Below are 16,549 nucleotides of genomic sequence, written 5' to 3' on the forward strand. Positions count from 1 at the left end.
CCTCCCAAGCTCTCTCCCTCTCAAGCACCCATCTGCCTTCCGTCCACTTCTCCCTCCCCCTCTCCCCCTCATCCCCTCCCTCTCTTACAGTCTCTGTCTCTCGTTGCCTCTCTCTGCTCGACGAGAAACAAGAAAGCATCGATGAAAATGATGTCCCGTCCCGCAGGCAATGGAGGCCAAGAAGTGTGTCAAACAGGCCCCCTGACCTCCTGTAACCTACATCTAGCACAACATACGAATAAAAAGGCGATAATCACTGTGGTTTTACTGAAACTCAACGCAGAGAGATTGACTAGGCGCGCCAAATGATCGAAAGTAGATACTTTTTATTTGTATTTCATGTATATCGTACGTATCTTTGACGAGGTATAGAACTGTCGTTAGCTCATTACATAGTTAGAAAGCTCATATTGCTCGTACAATACCTCCTGCTCGCAGCTGTCCAGTCATGTGTCAATATATATTGTTCAGACACACAATTTATCCATTCATCGACTTATTCAGATCATGTCTAGTTATATAACTAATCTTGAGTATTCAAGTGAATATACAAAATTCTGCTGTCATTCTTCAAACTAACTATTTCTTATGTAGATATTGAATCAGTTTCAATGTGTTCTCCCGTTTCGTATTTGAACTCATCGTCATTCATATTTCGGTCCATTTAGACACGTATTTTCTATGTAGGCCCTACTTATTTCTTTTTAAAATGCCCTCTCGTTTACTTCATGGGCGCTTTTCAAATAAATGCATCTTACAAAAGCAAGGAATTGTACACATATCTAATCGTTCAAATTAATTCGTGTACTGCAGTTATGCGAGCTTATTTCCATAAAGAGATAAAAAGAGAAAATTATGTCGTCCCATCTATTTTCCAAAGTCATAATCTTTTCGGCGTTTTACTATTACTATTTGCTACCTTGCTATCTCTCTGCGCTGGAAAATTGCGTGCTTATTATTATACAGCATATACATATATAGTATTGAGCTACTAGGGTATGTGTTGTTAAATTGGTATGCTGCTCCAGCTTTTTGAAGCAATAAATGTCACCTATAACAAAAAAACAAAACAAAACAAAACAAAAGACTCCTATGGGATGCGATTAAAGTAATTTGACCAGTCACTTTTTGCATATCTTCATGAATACGTGTATATAGTGGTGACACAGCATTGATTTCTTTGATGAGAATTCCTCTGTTTTTGTCGTTATTCCCTCTTCTTTTTTGGCGTCTCCGCTCACTCTATGCTTTCTCTACATGACACCAAACATTGTTCTCCTTTCTAGCCTTCCTGTATTGAGAAAGTACGACGGAGGTATTTTTGATGGCATAATGATGCTCTTTAAATGATTAGCACATCTTATCAGGAAAGTTTGTTTACACCTACATAATTCAGGCCCCAATTATGTTGCAGTAATTTCCTTATCATACTGCATAATGCATAGTTACACACTGCGGAATCCATATGGTTAGCTTAGATGAATTTGATTTTACTCAGGTATACTGTGTTCATTTAAACTTACCCATTGGACTCCATTGTGTAACTTGAATTCAGTAGGAATTGACAAACTAAATATAGACATTAATGAACGCTGTCAGGAAATAAATTCTTTGTCATTGATACTCTGGTGCCATACAATTAGGGGATAAAGTGAAAACCTTACACATCGCAATGATTATACACGTACTCTCCATGAAACACGACCGTACAACAGCGCCTAAATGCGCACGCAGACACCGTCAGACGTAACCTGAACTACAGTATTAGGCCTTGTGCGCTCACTGTAGAATATCAGTGAGTAAATGGTTCATAGGTGGGTTTCGTATTGTTTACACCGGTTTTTTTTTTTTAATAGGTAGGGTTGTGTGTTGTTTTCATTGCAATATCTCCTGAGAGGCACTTAGTTGTGTTATAGATGTCAGTGGTTACAATCTCGGAAAGATCGGTTATGATACTAAGGAAAACGTTTCTGGCCATAGAGTAGTGATACATTTAGGTAGATTAAAAAAAAAATCAACGCCCCTCAAATTGTACTGGTTGCTTAAAAAAAGAACAGCGGTCAAGACTTTTTTTAACCTACCTTTGTGTTACATGTAACCTCAACATTCCCCATGCCTAGTGTTTAGCGCGATCTCCCCCTTTAATTTGTGACCTCTTCCTTTAATTTCTTCTCGATCTCCATCCCAGCGCGCCGAAGCCATCCACGAGTAGCTTGATGACAGCCGTCGGGGCCGGTTCGCATACGACTAAGTTGAGCAGGTTGAAGTGTGGTCGTATATGACCTGAGTGAACCAGATTAAAGTTCTAGAAGAGTGTAACGGGCACAGGAGAAGGAGACGAATGCGCTTTGGAATATCAGAGTAATATATATTAGAACTTCAAAAGCAGCATTGAACAAAAGTATTACAACAGGCACATGGAACATGCCACACATGTCACAAAAGTAAAGTTCAGAACCGTATGATCTAACGTTAAACAATCTCTACCGCCCCTACACACAGTTTTCAATTCAGCTCAATTCAGTCTTTATTTGGGCTGGTTTACAGAGGGATCCACACAGGTTAAAATACAAACATTATACATACAGTATTACAAACATGTAACATAATTTATGTGGAGAACAGAAAAAAGAAAGATATAAACACCGTGGTATAAGTTTGTTTTAGGCACAAAAGAAAAAAAAAAGAAAGAAAAAAGGTAGGTAAAACAAGTCAAATGTTACCTTCGCGATATCAGGGTATTCTTAAAAGACTACTTAACATGACGATTCCCTTTAAATTCTTACTTCCCCGTCTTCCTATGCAAGATTCCATAGCAAGAATGCTTTTGTATTGATTGGTACCCCTGAAGAATTTGAGGGGTAGCATAGATGAAGTGTAACGAAATGTTCTGATGTATATATACATGCACTGAAATGTCTACTTCGCTGATACTGATACATTACACGATGGCGCTACGGGCATCGTACAATCTCTGTATTAAAGGGACTCTAGGGGCATCGTTCTTCCAGTTGATCTAACGCGACTTTACAATCTTGTTACAATGTATTACATTTTCTAGGGATGAAGCGAGGTGTCCTATCATAGGATTAATCATAATACTGCATGGCATTGATAACCCCCATTTACCACCTCCAAACATAATAATGACTATTGCTCACGTGTGAGTTTCTTCAATTTGTCTCTCTCTCTCTATATACAAAATAAATTTGTGAAGATCGCAACTGCTGAGTGCTAACAAACATGTTAATTTCTAGATCATGTTAACAAACAGAGAGAGACAAATTGAAGAAACTCACACCTGAATCTTCACCTCTCTTCTTTCATGTAATGGCTATTGCTCTTAATAACAAATAATGCAACATGTTCATTATAGATTCATTTTAACCTAAGGGAAAATAATGGTGATTGAAAAAGTTAGCAACGCAGATCAATGGACAGGAAAAGAAATTAAAGCTGTGATCACACATAACTGGCTGTCGATCTCCAGCAACATCTAAAATAGTAAACAACCGATCAGTGACCAAAATCCCAAGATTTTCTATAAAAAGTTTATCGGCAACTAATTGATTATCGACCGTTTGCCGACCGCTAACCAGCCGCTTGCAAACTATTGGCGGACTTAACAAACTTTCTTGAGACTCTTTTACAACCAATTGCCGAGTAATGGTTTCAGCTGTAGAGGTTTCAGAGTTATATGTCACCAAGAGTCTGACAAGCAAATGTGTTTAAAAGTGACTGTGACAGTGACAGTGAATAGCTGAAAAGTTTATGTCACGTTGACATAGACAGTCACTGACCACAAAGATTCACGGGAGATTAGATACTCTACAGAATGACAAAACGAGAGACAACATGTGTCACTTGGACCATGGCTCGACTTCCGAAGGTACCAATGCAATTCATATAGACAGGGGCCGCGAAACCAACTGCACCCCCCACACACACACACACACTTTTGTCCAAAAATCGGAAACAAATATGACAAAATAACAAAATAATCCTCCAAACAACAACAAAGAAACCTACAACTTTCGAGGGTTCCACCCGAAATTACTCCCACCGAAAGAAAGCGTATATTAATCCTTAACCACGGTGCGCTACCACCCCTCCCACACATAAAAAACAACAACAAAGTTTCGCAGGCACCTGCAATACAAACTGTGCTGATAGTGCACATATATATTTCGCTGTTTAAACAGAGACAGAGGAGAAAAAATAACGTAAAGTTCATATCGTCCTACACGAGAGAAATTATTATAAATAATGTTCGTACGATACACGACAAAGTTGAGTGCACATGGATGCATTATTGTCCCCCGCCGAACGAGTTCGAGCAGGGGACTATGAAACGGGGCTCCGTACGTGTGTGTGTCCGTGTGTCGCGTCCGTCCGTGTGTCCGTCCGTCCGTGTGTGCGTCCGTGTGTGATCAAAATGTTCAAAATGCTACTCCTTCGCCATTTCTAACCTGATTTTGATTCTGTTTGCTTTATATGATAGCACTACATGGGAGCTTTTAAATTTCTATACAGAATTTCAGTTGTGACCTTTGACCTCGACCTTTTGACCTATATTGTACATTTTGCTTCAAAATGCTACTCCTTCGCCATTTCTAACCCGATTTTGATTCCGTTTGCTTTATATGATGGCACTAGGTGAGGGCTTCAAAACTTCTACACAGAATTTTGACCTTTGACTTCTTTGACGCTTTGACCTTGATTTTTGACCTATATTGTACATTGCCTACAAAATGCTACTCCTTCGCCATTTCTAACCCGATTTTGATTCCGTTTGCTTTATGTGATGGCACTAGTGGTGAGGGCTTCAAAACTTCTACACAGAAATTTTGACCTTTGACTTCTTTGACCTTTGACCTTGATTTTTTACCTATATTGTACATTTTGCTACAAAATGCTACTACCTTCGCCATTTGTAAACCCGATTTCAATTGCGTTTGCTTTAAGTGATGGCACTAGGTGAGGGCTTCAAAACTTCTACACAGAATTTTGACCTTTGACTTCTTTGACCTTTTGACCTTCTGATTTTTTACCTGTATTGTACATTTTGGCTACCAAATGCTACTCCTTCGCCATTTCTAACACCGATTTCGATTCCGTTTGCTTTATGTGATGGCACTAAGGTGAGGGCTTCAAAACTTCTACACAGAATTTTGACCTTTGACTTCTTTGACCTTTGACCTTGATGTTTTTACCTATATTGTACATTGGCTACAAAATGCTACTCTCCTTCGCCATTTCTAACCCGATTTCGATTCCGTTTGCTTTATGTGATGGCACTAAGGTGAGGGCTTCAAAACTTCTACATAGAATTTTGACCTTTGACTTCTTTGACCTTTGACCTTCATCTTTTTACCTATATTGTACATTTTGCTACTTAAATGCTAACTTTCCGCGCGGGGACATATATTACGCACCGCGTAATTTCTACTTTTCCTTGTTTGTAACGGCGTTTGGTCGATTTACAGTAGGTTTCTTCAACTCATCCAAATATAAGGGCAAGACTAGCTTTCACTCATTAGGAGTGTTGTCGAGATGTTGGCATGCCCTAACAAAAGTTGATACTTGTACTTTTTTCTCGTATCTGCGATTCTAATAACTTGGCATGCTGAAACATGATACTCTCACCTTATTTAAGTCCCAGATTTATTGTTGTGGTTGTTGTTTATTCTTATAGCATTATCAGTGTCACATTTACGTAGTAAACTGTCGAAAGCAATAATCTTGGTTTCTTGGTTATCTTAGTCCACATTTCCATCTAGTTGGAACCAAGCCCGGGGATGAAAGTACACCCCATTCTCGTGAGCAGATGCCCGAATGAATTTTGCAATTGATGAACAATTGCTCTTTAGTTCGCTGTATTGCGTATTTATTCAAATTAGTCTATGCAGATTGATATAGTCTCATACTTGCACAAGTGAACTGTCGACTGCTTTTTTACCTGATACACGCATTTAAACGCAAGCTTCCATGGCTAGCTAGCTAGCTAGCATTTATTTCATTGAAGGATCAGTTATATTGGTAGGGCAAAATCAGCTAGGAACGACGACAGAATCAAGAAACGAAGTGAAATTGACATTCATTTCGACCATTTTCGACATACCTACCCTACGAATTTGTTTTATTCGGCAGTTCGGAGCATAGCTGATTGCTCAAGCGTAGGACCAGACCCCTTCCAAGGGCTCTGCATGGGTCCATGCAACAGCGCCCTCTTGAATCTTAGTCCGTGTCCCTTTCAGAGCAATTCCAAAAAAGCTTGTGATATAAGAATATTAGAAGTAAGCCTGATAATGCAAAGCTATAATATTAAAGGTATTAGCCCACATTTGCAAACCCACGAAAATCAAAACTGCATAAAATAGCGTCCAATATGACTTCAAGTACAAGTTATATAACAGTAACATACCTCACCTGTTGCTCTTTGTCTATACCATTCGATAAAAGAGAGAAAAAATCATCGTTTTAAAAGGGGATGAGCTAGTAGCCGATCAGTGGGAATCAGTGGGAATGATGAGGGATGATTGTTCCAATCCTTGTGGGATTCATTTAAGAGTACATTATGTATCTATTGTTGTGTGAAAATTATTTGCTTCAGAATGGTCTCATATTCAAGTAATGTGCAGATTAATGCCCCCGTCACTGACCAGAGCACGCACGCTAACCTGGAAACATTAAACTGCACAATTACTTGAATATGAGACCAATTCTGAAGCAAATAATTTTCACACAACAATAGATATATAAATGTACTCTTAAATGATCCGCACAAAGGATTGGAAACAATCATCCCTCAGCATTCCCACTGAATTCCCACTGATCACTTACTAAGCCATCCCCTTTAAAATCAATTTTCAAACCGGGTCAACCCGACCCAAAATCGAATTACGAGCGCGGGCTAGGTACGTACATGTAACTTACACATGTATCGCATGCATGTAGTACGTACGTGGACCGGAGCTAGCGAGCGTTATACGCATGCATACGGTGCATTTTCATTTATTTTTATGAAAGTAATGGACTAATTGGAACGAAATTTTGCACAGGTGTTACTGCAATCATACCCAAACTCCATGCTAACTATGAGACCATGTGCAGGTTTACAAATGTGGGCTAATACCTTTAACACGTCATTTCATATGCCTTTCAACATAGTATTATTTCGGTAGGCTGACGGTTTAATGGAGATTCTGTCATGAGTCTTAGTGTGCCCGCAGCTAGGAGCCGCGTCACACTGGCAAACCTTTTGAAGTTTAACTTTGAGAAACATTCGTGAAGTTAAACTTCGAGAAATCTTCGCGAAGTTTGCCCGTCTGTTCACACTGGCAGGTAAACTTCTCAAAGTTTCAGTTCATAAACTTCTGGTCACAGTTACGCATGCGTAACAAAGAAGAAAGCGCGCGCCGTCTGACAATTAATTGTGACGTAACAATGCACATACGTACACCTCAATAAGTGCTCTCTTTGGAGGCACTGCCTGCAAGCAGGTGGTGGACTGGTCAGGTGACAAACTTTGTGAAGTTTCAGTTGTGAGCGCTCAGACTGCATAAACTTTCGCGAGTTAGTTTTCGGGAAGTGTGTATCAGTCACACTGGCAAAATTTCGCGAACTTAAACTTCGTGATGTTTTGCCGGTGTGACCACGGCTTCTGTCTCGAGTAAAAATTCACGGTTAGGGGGGACATGTAGCTGATGATGCATGAAAAAATTGCCAATTCAATGAGGTAATCTCCTATTTAATGATCATGGTGCTATAAACAGAGACGGTTTCCAGCTCTAATTTAAAGGGGAAGTCCAGGCAATTTTCATAATTTGACATCATGTAGTACATAAATCGACACCTTCATGTTTAGAATTGTGGAATTAATTGTGGTTCTTGAGCAGAGAAACCAGTAGGGACCTTCTCTGAAAACCTAAAACAAATTACTTGAGTACACTGAACAAGGTAGCAGTTTCACTATAAAAATGCATGAGTGGGAGCTTACCATAAGAATGCGTGAGTAAGAGGCTTACATATTTCAGAAATGTAGCAATGCAATTCCAATACATTATATACACTGTATATATATATATATATATATATATATATATATATATACAATAAATATACGATTGCTTAACAAGGTCACTTTTGCAGAATTTATTTATGCTTTCTTCTTTTGTCCTGCTTCCTTTAGACCCCACTCATACATTCTTATGATGAAACTGCTATGTCATCATCCTTGTTCATTATGATTTATTATGCATTTTGAGAGCATTCTTATTCCTTATCCCTATCATTATGAATTTTGAAACTCTGTACTCAGTATTACCAATTTATTGCTGTTCCAATGTAAAAGTCTGAAAATCAGCCGGAGTTCGCAATTAACCGTTGCTTCGTCAATTCCAAAATTTGTTCATTCTTTCCCAATCAATAATGTCATCATGTTTAGTCACCAACAAAAAACTTACAAAGTCGTCATCGTTATAATGAATCCCAACAGACATGACATGTCCGTGTACATGTTATGTTTCTTGAAAACCATGGTCGAGTTCATATATGGCGAATGACTATTCAACGGAGGCGAAATCATCTCGTACTTTCACACATAATTTCGTATGCACACACACACACACACACACACACACACAACACACACAAAAACACAATTTAACTAAGTTGCCATGCTCTTATAGAACTGTGCTCGCGAAGTTTAGGTGTCTTAACCACCGTTTACCTGTAGTTTCTGGAAGATATAACGGAATTGAAAAACAAAACAGACTGTATAGTTTTTGTAACCAGGGTCGGATAGGGAATGAATTTTATTATTTATTTGAATGTCCAAAGATGGGGACAAGCAGAAGAAATTTTATCAAGTCGTATTACAGAATCCGTCCAAATACATTGAAGATGCATCAGTTATTCAATACAGTATGTAATAAGGAACTGTTAAATCTAGCACAACTTTCGATAGAAATAATGAAGTTCCGCTTAACATGAAACGTTAGTTTTGTTCATTCTTTGATATCTTAATTCTGTTACTTTAATTAATGTATACTGTGCAGTTGTGTTTCGTCAGGTTTTTGAATTATTCTTTTTTGTGTGTGTATATTTAAAGTAGTTAATTATTTGGATTGTTTTGTTTTGTTTTCACTTCTTTTAAAATCAATCTCATATTGCAACAGTCTCTTGAACCCAATACAGATTGAAATTATCATAATTATGCTAATAAACGTTTTGCCTATAAATAGCAGAAATTTTGAACAATAGTTATAATCTACAGATTTTCCTCTTAAACCCGTCTGCACATTTTGATAGATTTATCAACCACATTTCATTTAAGATTTTCACCGATTACCACATATGTATCTTATCTATTGTTGTTTGTTGGTTTGTAAATAATGTTAATAGTTTATCAACCACACTTCGTTCAAGATTTTCACCAATTACAACGAATGAATATTGTCTATTGTGCTTTACCATTGGTTTGCAAATAATGTAAATAGTTGTAAATTGTGCTCTAGTATTTTTTTTCTCAATTCGTGTCATTACACTGTGCCTTGATTTGATTTTCTCCAATACCCTATATTTGGGTGACACGGGAAAAATAAAACAACAAAACATTGTCATTGTCACAAACATACAAACTTACCCATTTCCATATATTAATGATTATCCCATTCTATCTAATCTCTATACCTAAATATTCACACCAATATATTTGATATGTAAACTGTAATGAATGGAGTCACCTGAAGTGCGCAAACATATCTGATAATGTATTCAAATCAGATGATGATTGGATATATGATATGTGTGTTTGGAAATTGTTACCAAGTAATAATTGTACACAAGATGATGTTTTCAGTACTGGCAACTGTAAAGAAACGGTAATTAATTGTGCCTGGGCGTGTTATGCCAGCACCTTCCCCTCAATCGGCATCCGCGATTGACCCTGGTATTTCTAAAATGAAAGGGTTACAGATAGCCCATTTGAATTGTCTGTCATTGTTGAAACATATTGATGAAATTAGAGAAACAATTCATAGGTTGGATTTGGATATTTTTACTCTTAGCGAGACATATCTCTGTGCAGAGATTGATGACAGAGAAATCAATGTTCCTGGATATATTTTGATAAGACGAGATAGGAATAGATTTGGTGGTGGTGTGGCTATCTATATAAAAAAAAAAATCACCTTTCTTTTGTTGTAAGAAGTGATATAACGGAAGATGTAATGATTGAGTTACTCGCTATAGAACTGAGATTGGTAAAACAAAAACCATTGTTTGTGACTTGCTGGTATAGGCCCCCGAATTCGTCACTGGAAATTTTCAAAGCCTTCGAATGTGTAATGCAGAAATTTGATGAATCATATCATGACTTCCTAGTAATTGGAGATTTGAATTGTGATGTTTTGAGTCAGGGTAAATCATGGCAAACGAAGAAGTTATTTGAAATTATGAAAGCATATAATTGTACACAGTTGATAACACGCCCAACGAGAGTAACAGAAACTTTATCAACTGCAGTTGATTTGATATTAACTAATGTGCCATCTAAATTGGCATCTAGCGGTGTATATGAGGTGGCTATGACTGATCACTTTATGATATATTGTGTTTACAGTAAAGGTAAAACTTCAGATAAACCTCAAGTACATAAATGTAAATTTGTTCGCAGTTATAAGAAATTTGATGGAGAAACATTTATACAAGACATCCGAGATATTAAATGGGATTCGGTGTATGAAGCAACCGATGTAGAAATGATGTATAACAGGTTCATATCACTGTTAAATCAGGTCATTGATCGCCATGCACCAATGCGTAAAGTGCGCGTTAAACAAAAAGAATCTCCGTAGATGACAAGTGACATCTTAGCTCTAATTCGTGATAGGGACAAGCTTAAAAGAAAGGCAAAAAGATCGAAGCTGTCTTCGGACTGGGAAAATTATAAGAAGGTTAGAAATAATGTAACTTCCAAAATGCGTCAAATCAAACGCCAATTTATTATGAATAAGATTGAAACAGCCGGAAATTGTACAAGAGAAATTTGGCAATCCTTGAGGTATGTGATACCAGGAAAGAAAACAGACTCACTAATCTCTTCAATCAATGTAAATGACGAGACTGTTAGGGGTAAAGGTTTAGCAGATTTGTTTAATTGTTATTTTGTTAACATAGGGAAGAAATTAGAGAGAGAGAGAGAGTTCAGCAGTTAATCAACGAATGAAATGTATTTCTTCAGCAAAGGTTGCGGCAAATTTCTCTCTCAAAACAGTAGATGATAAGAAAGTGTGTGATATGTTAAAATCGCTACCCATGGATCGAGCCACGGGTCCCGACAACATACCGGCCAAACTACTGAGGTGCGTTGCATCCTTGATAGCTCCCCCGCTAACTTTTTTAATAAATCAGTCAATACAAAAGAGCACAATACTTGATGAATGGAAGGAAGCTCGTGTTACACCTGTTTACTAGGGAGGAAGCAGAGATGATATCGGCAATTATAGACCTATTTCAGTTCCACCAATTTTTGCCAAGATCATAGAGAAAGTCGCTTATGACCAACTTCAGACTTATCTGATTGAAAACCACATTCTTACAAATAAACAGTTTGGCTTTCGTCCGAAGCACTCCACCCAAGATGCATTGTTAAATGTAACAGAAGAGTGGTTTGATGTCATTGACTCTGATACTATTGTCGGGGTAGTCATGGTTGATTAAAAAAAAAGGCTTTTGACACTGTAAACCATTTTATTCTAATTAAAAAATTAAAAATGTATGGCTTCGATGAAAATGCTGTAAGATGATTTGAAAATTATCTGTCGAACCGGACACAATGTACATGTGTGAATGGTTTTGTTTCAGATAAGGAAGGTATAAACTGTGGTGTACCACAGGGATCCCTGATTAGACCTGTCCTCTTTTCTTTATATGTGAGTGAATTGCCTTCTGTTTTTAAGCATAGTGAATTGTCACTTTATGCAGATGACACTTGTTTATTTTGTTCTGCAAAGAAACCTGATGAAATTGTTAAACAGTTAAATGAGGATCTTGTTTTGGTATCGCATTGGTTATCGGATAACAAACTATTTGTGAATAAGAAGAAGTGTGAACTTATATTTCTTGGTACACCATCACGTTTAAAGAAAATTGAATTAAATGCCAGGAATATGAATGTGTTTATTGATGATTATATAATTCAGAGAAAAATTACATGTGAATATTTGGGAGTAGTAATAGATGAGAATTTGCAATAGAATGCTCATGTCATTTACCTTCATAAGAAAGTCGCCAAATATATATGTCTTCTAAAGAGAGTACGCAATATGATTGATTTCCGTTTCTCGCTGTTATTCTTTAAATCTATAATACAGTCACATTTTAATTACTGTAATGTCGTCTGGGGGAATACAGGAAAGCGTAACTGTGATAAAACTGCAGATTCTTCAAAACCGCTCTCTAAGAGTTGTCTTGCAGGTTGACTCTATGTTTCCCTCGAACAATTTGTATGACACTTTACATCTTGATTGTTTAAACGTTCGCAGGTCTAAACAATTAGCTCACTCTCTCTTTAGAGCTGTGAGGCAGATTGGCCCCCCGTGCATCAGTGAACTCTTTATTCCTCGTGACGCTAGTTACAATACACGTTCTGGACATTCTCAGCTGAAGCTTCTTAGACCCAAAACCAATTATTGTAAGCGTAGGTTCGCATGTAGAGGCACTAAATTGTGGAACAAGATTGAAAGAGTGGTAACTCCGTCCATGTCATTGGAGGCATTTAAGCGTTATATAAATACACTGACTAAAGATGTTTTATTGCTTCATAACTATGTTTGACTCATTGTATCTGTGTTTTATGACTGCTCCGTTGTTAATCTGAAATGTGTTTTTATCATTTTATTTTATATGGTTTTATTTTATTTACATCAGTATAGTATTTCGTTTTCGGAAGTTTGTTTTCAGTTGTGTACTCTCTGCGTGACTTTTACTTGAATTGTTGTCTGATGTACTTTTAAATCCATATTTTTGTAATGATGTGCAGTATATTATATGTTTTAACTTATCTTGGGGATTGTAATGGTACCAACTGTTTTTTTTTAGTTGATTTCAAGGTATAACTGCCAAAATTAGTTGTTACAGTTGTGTTGCATGTATTTAACTTTTGAATCTAAGCTTGTTTTATGTGTTTAGTATCGTTCTGTGTATATGTATTGTTGTGTATACATGATTTTGCCTTGTACTCAAGATGTTATGTATTACAAGTGTATCTGCTTTTTACCATTTTTTGTATGTATGTGGACCCCTATGGAAACCAGCTCTGCTGATCAGGGTGTTCCACCCCATGAAGTGGCAATAAATTCAATCAATAAAAACCAAATCATTGGTAAGGACTTATTCTCTCATGATGTTTTGCCTTTAAATATGCTTATGCGCTGCAAGGTGTTAGGTGATAAGATATGAATGTGTATATTTGTATATGTGTGTGTGTATATTTACCTTGTAGTCATTTGCGCAGTCATGCTCTGCTTATAATAGTGGTATCAAAATATTGCTACCTTGCTATACATGCAACGTTAGGTCTACTACAGAAAACGGTCAGTAGCGCTGTGGAATTAGCTATTTCTTTACCAATTTGTATCTTTTACCATACACGTCCGCAAATTTCGTAATGGATTTCGTCTGTAACTATGTCATGTGAAAAAGATACAGAAATGAATGCAGAGGAAATCAAGCCAAAGTTTGTGGTAGTTGTTTTTAGTAAAACGTTTTCCCCATAAATGGAGTCATCGAATTCTGAATTGTGTTATGGTTTCTTACTTTTCGGAACACTGCCATTAAACTTAGCTGAAACATTAATTTTATCCGTTTCTAAAAGCCAGAAATTGCCATCCTTATAATATGTTGTGAGTTCATATCTACCTCTGATGGAGGTTTGATCAATGATCATTATGTTACATGGCGCGAGTAATCAGGTATTGATTTATAAGCCGGTAGCTAAAGGATTGGGCCCACTTGATAATTCCAGAATCTGCGACTTATTTACTAACACGTGTTTCTGTAGACACATAGTATAGTATAATTTCACAGTGAGGCGGGGAAAAAAAAGTGGTAGCTTCGTAGTATAGCACCATCGTCTTATTGTAGACCTGCGTACACATGTAATTACGTATGCCAACTTACTGACATTACTATGCTTTCGGATGTAAATGTTTTTATGCATGTAAACATGTTGGTCTATAATGTCAGGGAGTTATTCATTTATCCATTAATTTTGTATTCATTCATTTTCCCTTAAACAGGGTTTAGCAAGGTTTAAGCTTCTTTTCACCAAAAACTCCCTACATCCTTTGCATAACTGTAAGCATTACGAGCATGCCGTAAAAAGGTCACTGGATTCATTGCAATGCTCGTTTTTGAAAACTTCCGTCTATTAAAAAAAAAATCATGATATCAGTGTGGGAAAATCATATAGCGTTTGCTCTTGTGCCAGACTATAGTGCATTATTAATATCATAAGTTACCTTGAGTTACCTTAAAGGCCACACCTCGCTATTACGGTGGTGAAAATACATTACTGGAGACAGTGTGGTTTGGCAGGGTTAAGAGAGTCCCATGGGACCCATTTAAAAACCCAGCTTGGATAATTATATTGTTCTTTACAACTGAGGATCGAGCAGTCTTGCATCTTTTTTTTTTCTCCAACAACGATGTTTATGATCATGTGATATATAATATTGAGATTAATTGCATGCATTCATAGAAATGATATATTGATTGCTCTCATGCTAAAAAAAAAAAATAAAAACCCAGTGCAACGGTGGTGAACAGGGCCAAGTCGATGTAAGATGCACTATCTTGCGAAACTCCGCTGATCATTACTGAAGGTCATTGATAGCACGAAGAACGGCTGTGTCCTTGAAAGTAGAGCGCTTTGTGTGTTCATTCGTTTCATCGTTATCAAATTACATACATGCACATAGAATTTATCTCTAGCGTCCAGCGTCCGAAATCAATCCACGCAAATGTGAATAGATTGCGCAATGAATACGTGGGTCTAAGGTCGCTGGAAAAAGCAAATTTTATGACTTCGTTTAGTGATGTTTGGATTTCTTCCTGTACTGACGTCACAGCTTTATCCCAGGGACTTATACAAGTGTTGTATGTCCCTGCTCAGAATGCATTTATTGTAATCTAAGGAACGCCACTCAATCAATTTTCTTGATACCTGGCACAAGTATGTTACATTAGGTGTAGATGTGCTTATTAGCTTTTGGTCAAAAATGTCTCCAGGTCAAAGGTCAGAGGTCAAGAAACCTCAGCTAACACGACATTCTCAGCCGTAGCTTCAACTAGGAATGCTCAGCATGACTTAAAATTTGGGCCAAAAAAAAAAATAGAATTGAATAGGTAAATATTGATGATAACGAATTCCAAGGTCAATGTCACCAGGCACTGAACTTTTACAAAAAAATCGATTGCAGCCACCACTTCAGCGAGGGATGTCTATAGTAAAAATGTTATTTAGTTGGATGAGTTGAATATTTTGATGATCCCTTCTATTCACAGATCAGGGAGTAAGGTCAAAGAATAATGACACACAGTACAAGGTCCCACAGCCATTTCCAACCATGACATGCGCTAAGAATGACACTTATAACGTTATAGACCTTGGTAAAGAAGGATAGAAAGGATTCAGTTATTAGTTTTATCCAAAAAGAGAGCAGTTAGATGTGGGAGGTTAGAGGTCAGGATCAGATTTCGCTGACATTTAAATGAGAACGGTATTTTCGGTCCAAACTTCCGCTAGGAAAGTCTGATATAAGTACTTTTAGCTGGATGGAAGGAAATTTCTCTCGTGTATGAAATGTTATCAGCAAATTACATATTATAAGTACATCAGCTGACACGGCATCGTTTTTGCCTGTCTATCATACGATGTAAATCTGTAGCATGCTTTCTTGGTTGTGTTAGCATTATCATACATGAAGCAAATCAACAGACATTTAATCATTTGCGTGCCGTTGGGCAGACCTGGGCTGCCCAACTTGGTGCACCCGTAGCTCTCCGTTGTGTGTTCTGATTTTGAATATTGTAATATTGATATTTGTGACCGGAAGCCGAATATAATAATAATAATAATAATGATAATAATAATGATAATATTAATAATAATAATGATAATAATTGTAACAATAATTATTATAATAATAATGATAATAGGTGTAACAATAATAATAATAATAACAATAACAATAATTACCTCCCGATAGATTTGTGTGTGAAATTTGTGCATATTGACCCATTGGCATAAAAAGGGGTATAATATTATATAAGGGGAATTCCAAGGATGGCTTATGTATTATGGTTGACGTTAACGTTTCATGTTTCGAAATCATCTCCAAACAGTAAGGAAAAGTATCATGGGGCCCTGACGAAATTGAATACCGGTATTCTGAATTAGAGTGCAAAAAAAAAAAAAGAAAAGAAAAAGGAATGAAGTTATGGATCTTCGTCCCAATGGAAGGATAGCCACCAACTATAAAAG

The 16,549-nt window shown here is 37.1% G+C and overlaps 1 protein-coding gene across 1 annotated transcript in view; it reads left to right on the top strand.

The window, feature by feature from the left end:
• The window catches only part of LOC139738806 (D-beta-hydroxybutyrate dehydrogenase, mitochondrial-like), a 49,355-nt gene that overhangs the window by 29,386 nt on the left and 3,420 nt on the right, over positions 1 to 16,549 (top strand). The gene's annotated exons all lie outside the window — the stretch shown is intronic.

This window comes from Diadema antillarum, unplaced genomic scaffold (assembly GCF_040938485.1).
Source record: "Diadema antillarum isolate AM-2024a unplaced genomic scaffold, OU_Dant_1.0 seq00000768_RagTag, whole genome shotgun sequence".
NCBI lineage: Eukaryota > Metazoa > Echinodermata > Echinoidea > Diadematoida > Diadematidae > Diadema > Diadema antillarum.